Consider the following 13,812-nt stretch of genomic DNA (forward strand, 5'->3'; position numbering starts at 1 on the left):
ATTCTCCAAAATGTTCTAGATCAATTTTAAGAAAGCTAAGCCTCTTCTCCTCCTAAACTTTTCATTATTTTGTGAATCAATATCTGTTCTTTTAAAACCTCCTTTAAAATAGCATAGAAGGGACTTCCCTAGTGGCGTGATGGTTGAGAGTCCGCCTGCCAATGCAGGGGACGCGGATTCGATCCCTGGTCTGGGAGGGTCCCACATGCCGGGAAGCAGCTGGGCCCGTGTGCCACAGCTACTGAGCCTGCGCTCTAGAGCCCGTGAGCCACAACTACTGAGCCTCCGTGCCACAACTAGTGAAGCCCGTGCACCTGGAGCCTGTGCTCTGCAGCGGAAGAGGACACCACAATGAGAAGCCCACGCATTGCAGCGAGGAGTGGCCCCTGCTCGCCGCGGCTAGAGAAAGCCCGCGTGCAGCAGCGAAGACCCAACGCAGCCAAGAAAAAATAAATTAAAAAAAAAAAAAAGCATAGAAAGTCACATTTCTCTTCCTATATCTTCCAATATATTGCCCTAAGTGTGAATGAAAAACAAACCCTTTTTTAATATTATCATAATTTACATTTCTTAATTAAGTGATATATCCCAGTGGCAGTGGGAATGGGGCATTTGGGAAGGGCAGGAGGAAACATTTTGATCGGAAAGTACCAAGTGGAAATAAACATAAAGATGGCAGTAAAACTACATTGCTGACTTAGGAGGGATTAGAAGAGCCATAAAGTTCACAGAACAGTGTCTGGCACATGATGCCACCAATAAATATTTCAAATTCATCATATACATAGCTATGACAAAGAATTCAGAGGAGTTATTACAAATATTCAACAAGAGATATTTTTTTCATTCTAATAATTATCAAAATATTTTATTATAGGCCCCAAATTGATCCAAGAGAAATATAAATATTTATTAATTTATTTTGCAATCAGAAAAGAGAATTAAAGGACATCAGATTGAGGTAAGCATGCAACATACCCACATACATTCTAATTATGGATGTAGGAATTAATTACTATTGACCACTATGTTTATCTGAGTATATAAAATTAGAGTAAAATAAAAGAGGGTTGAGTAAATTATAAATAATGACCATATACAGAGGTATTAAGTTAATTTATCACTTTATTCATGTAATAAGCTGGATGATAAGTTTAGCACATGTTCAGAGCTTGTATACATTTCTCATTAGTTTCACTTACAGGAAGAAAATACACTACCAGGTGAATAGAACTTTAATATACATTAAAGTTAAACTTTAAATTTCTTTAGCTATAGAATCATAAAATGCCCTTGAATGCATCAACTCCTTTAAAATAAAGAGCTCTCTCATAAAATGTTAGTGACAAAAATGTGATTTAAAAAAAAAAATTCAGAAAACATGTACCTCTGTGTGATTCATAATCTTAAGAAGAATTTAAAATAACTCCAAAGGTATTGATTTTGTCCATCATTTCATAAAAACTAAAACTTCAATTTCATAATATACAAAGGAATATTGTTTTAAAATAATGCAGCTAACAAGAACTTTTTGTGTCCGCCAATCTCAATAACAGAATAAATCCATCTGTTTAAGATGCCACTTAAATTTTTTTTCTTAAATTTACAAATATGGATATTTTCATTTTTTAATGATAACCTTTCATTGGCCATCTAGACAGTGTTATCTCTGCATTTTGATGTATTGTATTAATAACGTCTTGAGGTATGTTTTGGTTTAACTAGATATTGTTAAAGGTGACCTTTTGGTTTGATTGTTTAGCTGACTTTGGTGCTAATAAGATAAAGAAGGAGGTGTCTAATGAACCTTGTGTATGGAAATAATGATAGATGGCTTATTTGGAATTCTACAGACGTGGCACTGCCAAGCCTGCTGAGGAGTCTTTGGAACCTAACTAATTTCAGAGAGAGGTTTTATTGATTACACAGAGACAGGGCACATTTTAATCATTTTTACAGCACTGCAATGCCTGAGGTACCAAAATCCATTAAACAAGGATTATAAACTTTGTTTTAAACTGGATCCTAAATTGTTTCTTGATGTATAGTCAACAACAGCTCTGTAAGATCAATCATAGTTACGAAGGCATATTAAAATCAACTTGTTTAATTTTAATTGCTCATATGCCTAACCCTCTGAGGTAGAGCCGTTCATGAAGCTAAATTACTTTTCTCCCAGATAGGAGTTTCATTTTTGTTTACAATTGCAATCACTTCTTTCCTAAGGCCCCCAACATACTCTACTTTTTACACTTCTACTTTTAATTTACTCTTCCTATCCTTAAAAATGTACTGAAAATGATGCCTAGATATGACATTTTTGGTCATTCTCTACACCTTATAATCTCCCTAGGGAATAGAAATTCCCTAGAAAATTATGTGAGTTGAGTGTTAAAATATATTATGTTACTACATACAGGCAGATATGCAAATATTTCATGTGGCTGTATTCTTACAGAATCTTAATAGTTTAACTAGAGTACCTTACACCTGGGAACAAACATATTTCGTTTTTAAATGGCATATAAATTGTCTGGTTCTAAATGGGTACTTTTATGTGTTTGATATTAAGATGTATATATTAATATTTATAAAAATGTAAAAGATAAATCAATACCCATATTCTATGATATATGAGAGAACAAGGGAGAGAAAATAAACATGTGAGCATAACTTACCTGGGAATAGAGTGACTTTAACAGCCAGAAGACCTGGAGTAGAGATCTAGGTTCCCACTAAATAATTATATGACCCAGCAAGTTAGTTAATACCTTTGGGCCTCCATTTCTACATCTGTAAGATAAAAATAAAATAGAAATAAAATAAAGATAGGGAAATTTGAATCTCATTATGGCAATACATCTGACAATGTTTTTGCTGAGAATGTTTTAGAAAATTAAATGTCCGTTATTATTGTACATGTATAAACACACACATATGCTGACTCACATATATGAGCTACTCAATTTGCCAAAGGTTTGACAATTATACAAATAACAATAATGAGGAAAGAGGTGAGAGAAAAAAGTGCAGTATGGGGGAGATTTGTCTAATTTTTAAATTATATATTTTATGTTAAAATGATCTTCATGTGTTTTCAAAGCTGTAGGTTCGAAATAACTAAACCAACACTTAAAATTTCAGTCTCACTAGGTTAATAGTAAGCTAAGCACTAAAACTGCATTATTACAAAATATATCCATTACGTGTGTATACAGTCAAACCTTAATTAACTGTTCTTCAACTCTCTAGCTTCAACACAATTAAAATGTTTAAAAATTGACTTCAATGTTTTGAATTTCAAATGAAGTTGACTACCATTGCTGGTGACATATCCTTAAACATAAATTGGGAAAATTACTAGCATTATCATATTTAATAATATGTATATTACCTCATTTCTTGAATATCAAAGTGTGCTGACTTATACATCAATTATAATTATGAGTCACTGATTATTCTGATTAAACTATTTAGGATGCAAGAATTAAATGTCAACGTTAGATTCAAGCTTTTCCATTTTTTGGTCTTTAAAGCTGTAAGCTAACATCAGTATAATACTCTTTCAATTTCCTCAAGGAAAGAAATAAGTATAGTGTGACATGGTGCATCAGTTAGTGTTTGCTAACTGATAACCACCCACCCCAAAACATATTGTATATTACACAAATACAACACTTATTATTTCTCATAGTGCTTATGGTTGGTTGAGTAATTCTTTCGGTCAGAACCAGCTAAGCTGAGCCTGGACATCTAGGATCACATCACTCACATGTCTGGGGCCTCAACTGGAATGGCTGGTGACTCTCTCTACCTGGCCTGTCATCCTCCAGTAGACTAGCTGAGGCCACTTTACATGATGACAGAAGTATTTCCAGGAACAAGAGTGGACAATTCCCAAAGTGTTAAGAAGTTTTCAAACTACTTTTTATGTCACCTATGCTATTGTGCCATTTAGCAAGTCACATGGCCACGAGCTGTCAGTGTGGGAGGGGACTACCAAAGGATGTGGGTACAGGGAGGAGGCATGAATTGAGGTCCAGCGTGATACAGACTACTGCACAAAGCAGAATGTAGTGCTCTTATAATGTTTTATATATTCGCATGTAACAAATACTGTTGGTGTTCATCCAGATCCCTTTTATCAGATCAGCATCTTTATTCCCCAGCTGCCTGCCAAAACCTTGGGCTTTTAATTAGCTGGTTTGAATTGCTCATTTTTTAAATTATCTGCAAACAAAATAATTCTTACCATTACACTACTATTTCTGCAATCCTTTCTTTATAAAATAATATATACACAACCAAAAGAATTCTGACTATTACTCTATTACTTCTATCCTTCCTTTATACAAAAATAGATACATGATCAAAAGGATTCTGACTAGTACTACATTATTTCTTCTTCCTTTATATAAAAATGGATACACAATTGCTACAAAGTCTATCTTAAGTATTTAGTATACTATCAATTTTTTTAAATGTAAGTAAGTATTTACTATCTTATTTTATTTCTCTTATTCTCTTTTTGTATAAGTTAAGCCTATTCTTAAGCATTACAGTGGGTCACATTTATCTGTATTATGACAAATCAGGAAAGTAAAATCAAAATTCTTGCCAAGACCAAATGATGAAAACAATTGGTATCAAAGAACTAAGAATATATTTTATTTTTAATATAATTATTAAGAAAAAATTAATACATAATAAAAAGCATAAATATCATAGCAGTGTCATAGAATTCGAGAAAGTTAAAAATAAAACAAATTTTTTCGCATTAAAAAGATTTAAATATGTTTTTCCAAAACAATATTTTATAATAAGCATCTGTGAAATTAAAGAAAATACTATAGTACATGGATCTTTTTTAGCTCCTCAGGTGTAAATGCAAAGAATGGATATAGTAGTAATGTAGTACTCTAGTTACTTCTATTTTGCTGTATAAAAACTCTTTTCTTTCCCTTTGAGACTCTTCCATTCCAACATCAACTTTAAAATATATATAGTTCACATAAGATATCACTCTTCTCTATTTATTTATTCAATTTTAGATCTTCATAGATTTATATATACCTCTGCATTGTAACCTTAAATTTGTGGCTTAATTTGTCCAACATTATCTTGAAAACTTTTGTCACTTGAGACGGTTTTCTTATTTCATTTTAAATAAATCAAGAATAACATGGCTATAAAAAGACTTAAACACAACAACAAATTGGGACTTATCCTAGGTATGCAAGACTGGTTCGACATTCAAAATTCAATTAATATAATCTATCCCATAAATACACTAACAAAGAAAAAATACCCAATCATATCAGTAGATGCAGAAAAAAAGCATTAGACAAAATACAACACTTATTCATAATAAAAACTCTTGGTAAACTGGGAATAGGAGACTTCCTCAACTTGGTAAAAAAAAATCTGCAAAAATCTTACAGCTAACATCATACTTAATAGTGAGAAACTAGAAGCTTTCCTACTAAGATCAGAAACAAGGCAGGGATATACCCTCTTGCCACTCCTTTTCAACATTGTACTGGAAGCCCTAGCTAATACAACAAGATAAGAAAAGGAAATGAGAAATATACAGAGATATAAAACTGTCTTTGCTCACAGGTGACATGATCTTCTATGTAGAAAATCCTAAATAATTGACAAAATGTCCTGGAACTAAAAAGCAATTATAGAAAGTTTGCAAGATCAAAGGTTAAATATATAATAACTTTCCCATATACCAGCAATAAACAAATGGAATTTGAAATTTAAAAACACAATATCATTTAAATTAGCACCCAAAAGTGAAATATTTAGGTAAACTAACAAAATATATGCAAAATATTTATGAGGAACACTATAAAATGTGATGAATGAAATTAAAGAAGAACTAAATAAATGGAGAGCTATTCTATGTCCATGGATAGGAAGAATCAATATTGTCAAGATATCAGTTTTTCCCAATTTGACCTATATATTCAATATAATCCCAATCAAAATCCCAGCAAGTTATTTTATGGATATGGAGAAACTGATTCTAAAGTTGATACAGAGAGGCAAAAACCCAGAATAGCCAATACAATACTGAAAGAGAAGAACAAAGTTGGAGGACTGATGTTACTTGACTTCAAGACTTAATCTAAAGTTACAGTAATCAAGACAGTGCGGTACTGGTGAAACAACAGTCAAATAGATCAATGGATCAGAATAGACAGCCTAGAAATAGATCCATATAAATACAATCAACTCATCTTTGATAAAGGAGAAAAGGCAATACAATGGAGCAAACAGTCTTTTCAACAAATGGTGCTGGAACCATTTCCTTATGCCAGACATCCACATGCAAAAAAATGAATCTAGATACAGACAATTCATACCTTTCACAAAAATTAACTCAAAATTGATTACAGACCTAAATGTAAAACACTAAACTATAAAACTCCTAGAAGATAACATAGGAGAAAATCTAGATGACTTTGTGTTTGGTGATGACATAAAACACCAAGGGTACCATCCATGAAAGAAAGAATTGATAAGTGGGACTTCATTAAAATTAAACATTTCTGCTCTGCAAAAATCACTGTCAAGAGCATGAGAAGACAAGTCCTAGATTGGGAGAAAATATTTGCAAAAGACATATCTGATAAAGAACTGTTATCCAAAATATACAAAATCTCTTAAAACTCGAAGATAAGGAAACTAAAAGCCTAATTAAAAAATGGGCCAAAGGCCTTTAAAGACACCAAGGAAAATATACACTTGACAAATCAGCATATGAAAAGATGCTCCACATTGTATGTCATCAGGGAACTGCTAATTAAAATAATAATGAGATACCATTACACAACCACAGGCTACCTCATCTTATTGTGCTTTGCTTTATTGTGCAGATAATGCATTTTTTACAAATTGAATGTTTGTGACAACCCTGCATTGAGCAAGTCCCTTGGTGCCACTTTTCTAACAATATTTGATCACTTCATCTCTCTATGTCACATTTTGGTGATTCTCACAATTTTTCAACATTTTTCATTATTATATTTGTTATGGTGATCTGTGATCAGTGATCTTTGATGTTACTATTGCAAAAAAGTACAACTCACTGAAGGCTCAGATGATGGTTTAGCATTTTTTAAGCAATAAGGATTTAAAAATTATGGTACATACGTTGTTTTTTAGACATAATTCTATTGTACAGTTAATAGACTACAGAATAATATAACGTACCTTTCATAAACATTTGGAAATTTAAAAAATGATTATGACTCGTTTTATTGCAATATTAGCTTTACTGCAGTGGTCTGGAACCAAACCTGTAATATCTCTAAGGAATGCCTATATTAGAACAGCCAAATCCAGGACACTGACAACACTAAATGTAACAACAGGACCCTTCACTCATTGCTGGTGGGAATACAAAATCATACAGACTCTTTGGAAGGCAATTTAGAGCTTTCTTACAAAACCGAACATACTCTTACCATAAGATCCAGTAATCACACTCTTTAGTATTTACTCAAAGGGACTGAAATCTTACGTCCACACAAAAACCTGCACATGGATGTTTATAGCAGCTACATTCATAATTGCCAAAACTTGGAAGCAATCAAGATGTCCTTCAGTAGGTGAATAGAAAAATAAACAGTGGTACCTACAGACAATGGGATATTATTCAGCACTAAAAAGAAATGAGCTTTCAAGCAAGGAAAATACATGTGGGAAACTTAAATGCATATTACTAAGTGAAAGAAGCCAATCTGAAAAGACTACATACTGTATAAATCCAATTATATAACATTCTAGATAAGGCAAAACTATGGAGACAGTAAAAAGATCAGTGGTTGCCAGGAGTTAGAGGGAAAGTATAGATGAAAAGGCAGAGCACAGAAGATTTTTAGGGCAGTGAAACTACTCTGTATGATACCATAATGGTGAATACATGCCATCATACATTTGTCCAAAGCCATAGAATTTATAACACCAAGAGTGAACCTTATTGTAAACTATGGACTCTGGATGATAACGATATGTCAATCAATGGAGGTTCATCAATTCTAGCAAATATACAGCTGTAGTTGAGGATGTCCATAATGGGAGAAGCTATGCATGTTTGGGGGCAAGGGGTTTAATGGGATATCTGTACCTTCTACTCAATTTTGCTGTGAGCGTAAAACTGCTCTAAAAAATAAAGTGTATTTTAAAATGTTAAAAACTTAAAAAAGAATAATATAGAAAAATTTTTCTTAAGATTTTTTGTCCTATTAAGCCAGGTCGTGCCAGTGCACTGCAAATTAAAATTTCTATAGTGAAAAACTTCATGATAGTTTTGTTTGGAAAACAAGTTTGTTAGGAAATAAACATCTTAAATTTCCATAGTTTTTTTCTTATAAATGCCATTTTACTACATATAGAAATATGACTAAATGTAAAGCAAATATATCTGTATTAAAGCTTCCAAGGGAGTTTAGAATGTCCAACTAATTTGTTTCTGAAAATTAACGAGAACAAGGAGTTTAAAATTCACCTAGAAATACTCCAAGACAACTCTTTTGAAACCATGCCTCTAAAAAGGTTAAAAAAATTATTTTTCTCCTCAAATTTAAATTCTCTAAAAGTACAGCTTGTAGGTGTCAGGGCTCTAGGTTATTAGCTAACTCCAGCCTATTGTGGTTGTATGGATAGTCCCCAACTAACTATTATTTTATCCTTCCATAACCACCCTTAAAGGCACAAGAGACAAAGCCTAGGAAAAGTCAACATCATTGTACTGTTTTTTCTACAGAATATTGTTTTGCATCATACATGAAACATTAATCACATCTGATTCACAGCCTGGGTTTCCTAGTCTGGGAAACTGATATGCACATTTAACTAAGGTCTCAAGGACCTGCCTTGCCTACCCTGGATGTAATTTACACAGCTAGAAAGGTGCAGACCCAGAACCTGAACCTGAGCTCTCCGATCTCTCATCCAACACAATTTAAATGCACTGTGGGTCTTCGGAGTTTAAGAAAAATGCCTAGCACTCTGAGCTTCAAGATGGCAGAACAGTAAAAACATGGAGATCACCTTTCTCCCCACAAATACATCAGAAATACAGCTACACGTGGAAAAACTCCTACAGAACACCCACTGAACGCTGGCAGAAGACCTCAGACCTCCCAAAAGGCAAGAAACTCCCCACGTACCTGGGTAGGGCAAAAGAAAAAAGAAAAAACAGAGACAAAGAATAGGGACAGGACCTGCACCAGAGGGAGGGAGCGTGAAGGAGGAAAGGTTTCCACACACTAGGAAGCCCCTTCGCGGGCAGAAACTGCGGGTGGCAGAGGGGGGAAGCTTCGGAGCCACGGAGGAGAGCGCAGCCACAGGGGTGCAGAGGGCAAAGCGGAGAGATTCACGCACAGAGGCTCGGCGCCGAGCAGCACTCACCAGCCTGAGAGGCTTGTCTGCTCAGCCGCCGGAGCGGGCAGGGGCTGGGAGCTCAGGCTCGGGCTTCGGTCGATCCCAGGGAGAGGACTGGGGTTGGCGGCGTGAACACAGCCTGAAGGGGTTAGTGCACCACAGCTAGCCGGGAGGGAGTCCGGGAAAAGGTCGGGAGCTGCCAAATAGGCAACAGACTTTTTCTTGCCTCTTTGTTTCCTGGTGTGCGAGGAGAGGGGATTAAAAGCGCCGCTTAAAGGAGCTCCAGAGATGGGTGCGAGCCATGGCTATCAGCGCGGACCCCAGAGACGGGCATGAGACGCTAAGGCTGCTGCTGCCGCCACCAAGAATCCTGTGTGCAAGCACAGGTCACTCTCCACACCGCCCCTCCCGGGAGCCTGTGCAGCCCGCCACTGCCAGGGTCCCGTGATCCAGGGACAACTTCGCTGGGAGAACGCAAGGCGCGCCTCAGGCTGGTGCAACGTCACGCCGGCCTCTGACGCCGCAGGCTTGCCCCGCATCCATACCCCTCCCTCCCCCCCGGCCTGAGTGAGACAGAGCCCCTGAATCAGCTGCTCCTTTAACCCCGTCCTGTCTGAGTGAAGAACAGACGCCCTCAGGAGACCTACACGCAGAGGCGGGGACAAATCCAAAGCTGAGCCCCGGAGCTGTGGGAACAAAGAAGAGAAAGGGAAATCTCTCCCAGCAGCCTCAGAGGCAGCGGATTAAAGCTCCACAGTCAACTTGATGTACCCTGCATCTGTGGAATACCTGAATAGAAAATGAATCATCCCAAATTGAGGAGGTGGACTTTGGGTGCGATGACATATATATTTTTTTCCCTTTTTCTCTTTTTGTGACTGTGTCTGTGTATGCTTCTGTGTGAGATTTTGTCTGTATAGCTTTGCTTTTACCATTTGTCTTAGGGTTCTGTCTGTCTGGTATTTTTGTTTTTGTTGTTGTTGTTTTTTTTCAGTATAGTTTTTAGCACTCGTTATCATTGGTGGATTTGTTTTGGGGGGGGTTTATTATTACTTTAAAAAAATTTTTTAATAAATTTTTTATTTTTTATTTTGATTATTTTATTTTACTTTATCTACTTCTTTCTTTCTTTCTTTCTTTTTCTCCCTTTTGTTCTGAGCCATATGGAGGACAGGCTCTTGGTGCTCCAGCCAAGTGTCAGGCCTGTGCCACTGAGGTGGGAGAGCCAAGTTCAGGACACTGGTCCACAAGAGACCTCCCAGTTCCATGTAATATCAAACGGTGAAAATCTCCCAGAGATCTCAATCTCAGTGCCAAGACCCAACTCCACTCGATGACCAGCAAGCTACAGTGCTGGACACCCTATACCAAACAACTAGCAAGACAGGAACACAACCCCATCCATTAGCACAGAGGCTGCCAAAAATCATAATAAGGCCACAGACACCCCAAAACACACCACCAGATGTGGACCTGCCCACCAGAAAGACAAGATCCAGCCTCATCCACCAGAGCTCAGGCACTAGTTCCCTCCACCAGGAAGCCTACACAACCCACTGAACCAACCTTAGCCACTGGGGGCAGACACCAAAAACAACGGGAACTACGAACCAGCAGCCTGCGAAAACGAGACCCCAAACACAGCAAGTTAAGCAAAATGAGAGGACAGAGAAACTTACAGCAGATGAAGGAGCAAGGCAAAAACCCACCAGACCTAACAAATGAAGAAGAAATAGGAAGTCTACCTGAAAAAGAATTCAGAATAATGATAGTAAAGATGATCCAAAATCTTGGAAATAGAATGGAGAAAATAAAAGAAACGTTTAACAAGGACCTAGAAGAACTAAAGAGCAAACAAACAGTGATGAACAACACAATAAATGAAATTAAAAATTCTTGAGAAAGGATCAATAGCAGAAAAACTGAGGCAGAAGAACGGATAAGTGACCTGGAAGATAAAATAGTGGAAATAACTACTGCAGAGCAGAATAAAGAAAACAAAATGAAAAGAATTGAGGACAGTCTCAGAGACCTCTGGGACAACATTAAATGCACCAACATTTGAATTATAGGGGTCCCAGAAGAAGAGAAAAAGAAACGGACTGAGAAAACATTTGAAGAGATTATAGTTGAAAACTTCCCTAATATGGGAAAGGAAATAGTTAATCAAGTCCAGGAAGCACAGAGAGTCCCATACAGGATAAATCCAAAGAAAAACACACCAAGAAACATATTAATCAAACTATCAAAAATTAAATACTAAGAAAAAATATTAAAAACAGCAAGGAAAAAAAAAACAAATAACACACAAGGGAATCCCCATAAGGTTCACAGCTGATCTTTCAGCAGAAACTCTGCAAGCCAGAAGGGAGTGGCAGGACATATTTAAAGTGATGAAGGAGAAAAACCTACAACCAAGATTACTCTACCCAGCAAGGATCTCAATCGGATTTGACAGAGAAATTAAAAGCTTTACAGACAAGCAAAAGCTAAGAGAATTCAGCACCACCAAACCAGCTTTACAACAAGTGCTAAAGGAACTTCTCTAGGCAGGAAAAACAAGAGACAGAAAAAGCCTACAATAACAAACCCAAAACAATTAAGAAAATGGTAATAGGAACATACATATTGATAATTACCTTAAATGTAAGGGATTAAACGCTGCAACCAAAAGGCATAGACTGGCTGAATGGACACAAAAACAAGACCCGTCTATATGCTGTCTACAAGAGACCCACTTCAGACCTACGGATACATACAGACTGAAAGTGAGGGGATAGAAAAAGGTATTCCATTCAAATGGAAATCAAAAGAAAGCTGGAGCAGCAATTCTCATATCAGACAAAATACACTTTAAGACAAAGACTATTACAAGAGACAAAGAAGGACACTAAATAATGATCAAGGAATCAATCCAAGAAGAAGAAATGACAATTATAAATATTTATGCACCCAACATAGGAGCACCTCAATGCTTAAGGCAAATACTAACAGCCATAAAAGGGGAAATCAACAGTAACACAATCATAGTAGGGGACATTAACACCCCACTTTCACCAATGGACAGATCATCCAAAATGAAAATAAAAAAGGAAACACAAGCTTTAAATGATACATTAAACAAGATGGACTTAATTGATATTTATAGGACATTCCATCCAAAAACAACATAATACTCTTTCTTCTCAACTGCTCATGGAACATTCTCCAGGCTAGATCATATCTTGGGTCACAAATCAATCCTTGGTAAATTTTAAAAAATTGAAACCATATCAAGTATCTTTTCCGACGACAACGCTATGAGACTAGATATGAACTACAGGAAAAAATCTGTAAAAAATACAAACACATGGAGGCTAAACAATACACTACTTAATAACCAAGAGATCACTGAAGAAATCCAAGAGGAAATCAATAAATACCTAGAAACAAATGACAATGAAAACACGATGACCCAAAACCTATGGGATGCAGCAAAAGCAGTTCTAAGAGGGAAGTTTATAGCAATACAATCCTACCTTAAGAAACAAGAAACATCTCAAATAAAAAACCAAATCTCACACCTAAAGCAATTAGAGAAAGAAGAACAAAAAACCCCCAAAGTTAGCAGAAGGAAAGAAATCATAAAGATCAGATAAGAAATAAATGAAAAAGAAATGAAGGAAATGATAGCAAATGTCAATAAAACTAAAAGCTGGTTCTCTGAGAAGATAAACAAAATTGATAAACCATTAGCCAGACTCATCAACAAAAACAGGGAGAAGACGCAAATCAATAGAATTAGAAATGAAAAAGGAGAAGTAACAACGGTCAGTGCAGAAACACAGAGGATCATGAGAGATTACCAAAAGCAACAATATGCCAATAAAATGGACAACCTGGAAGAAATTGACAAATTCTTAGAAATGCACAACCTTTAAAGACTGAACCAGGAAGAAATAGAAAATATAAACAGACCAATCACAAGCACTGAAATTGAAACTGTGATTAACAATCTTCCAACAAACAAAAGCCCAGGACCAGATGGCTTCACAGGTGAATTCTATCAAATATTTGGAGAAGAGCTAACACCTATCCTTCTCAAGCTCTTCCAAAATATAGCAGAGGGAGGAACACTCCCAAACTCATTCTACGAGGCCACCATCACCCTGATACCAAAACCAGACAAAGATGTCACAAAGAAAGAAAACTCAGGACAATATCACTGATGAACATGGATGCAAAAATCCTCAACAAAATACTAGCAAACAGAATCCAACAGCACATTAAAAGGATCATACACCATGATCAAGTGGGGTTTATCCCAGGAATGCAAGGATTCTTCAATATACGCAAATCAATCAATGTGATACACCATATTAACAAATTGAAGGGGAAAAAACATATGATCATCTCAGTAGATGCAGAGAAAGC

General features: G+C 36.2%; 1 long non-coding RNA gene across 1 annotated transcript in view; it reads right to left on the minus strand.

The window, feature by feature from the left end:
• LOC132366637 (uncharacterized) overlaps positions 1-2,783 on the minus strand; it is a 37,692-nt gene extending 34,909 nt beyond the window's left edge. The window contains exon 1 of the long non-coding RNA XR_009503481.1: positions 2,679-2,783. This is a non-coding gene — a long non-coding RNA (uncharacterized LOC132366637). The remainder of the gene's footprint in view (positions 1-2,678) is intronic.
• Positions 2,784-13,812: the final 11,029 nt, after the last annotated feature.

This window comes from Balaenoptera ricei, chromosome 5 (genome assembly GCF_028023285.1).
Source record: "Balaenoptera ricei isolate mBalRic1 chromosome 5, mBalRic1.hap2, whole genome shotgun sequence".
In the NCBI taxonomy this organism is placed as follows: domain Eukaryota; kingdom Metazoa; phylum Chordata; class Mammalia; order Artiodactyla; family Balaenopteridae; genus Balaenoptera; species Balaenoptera ricei.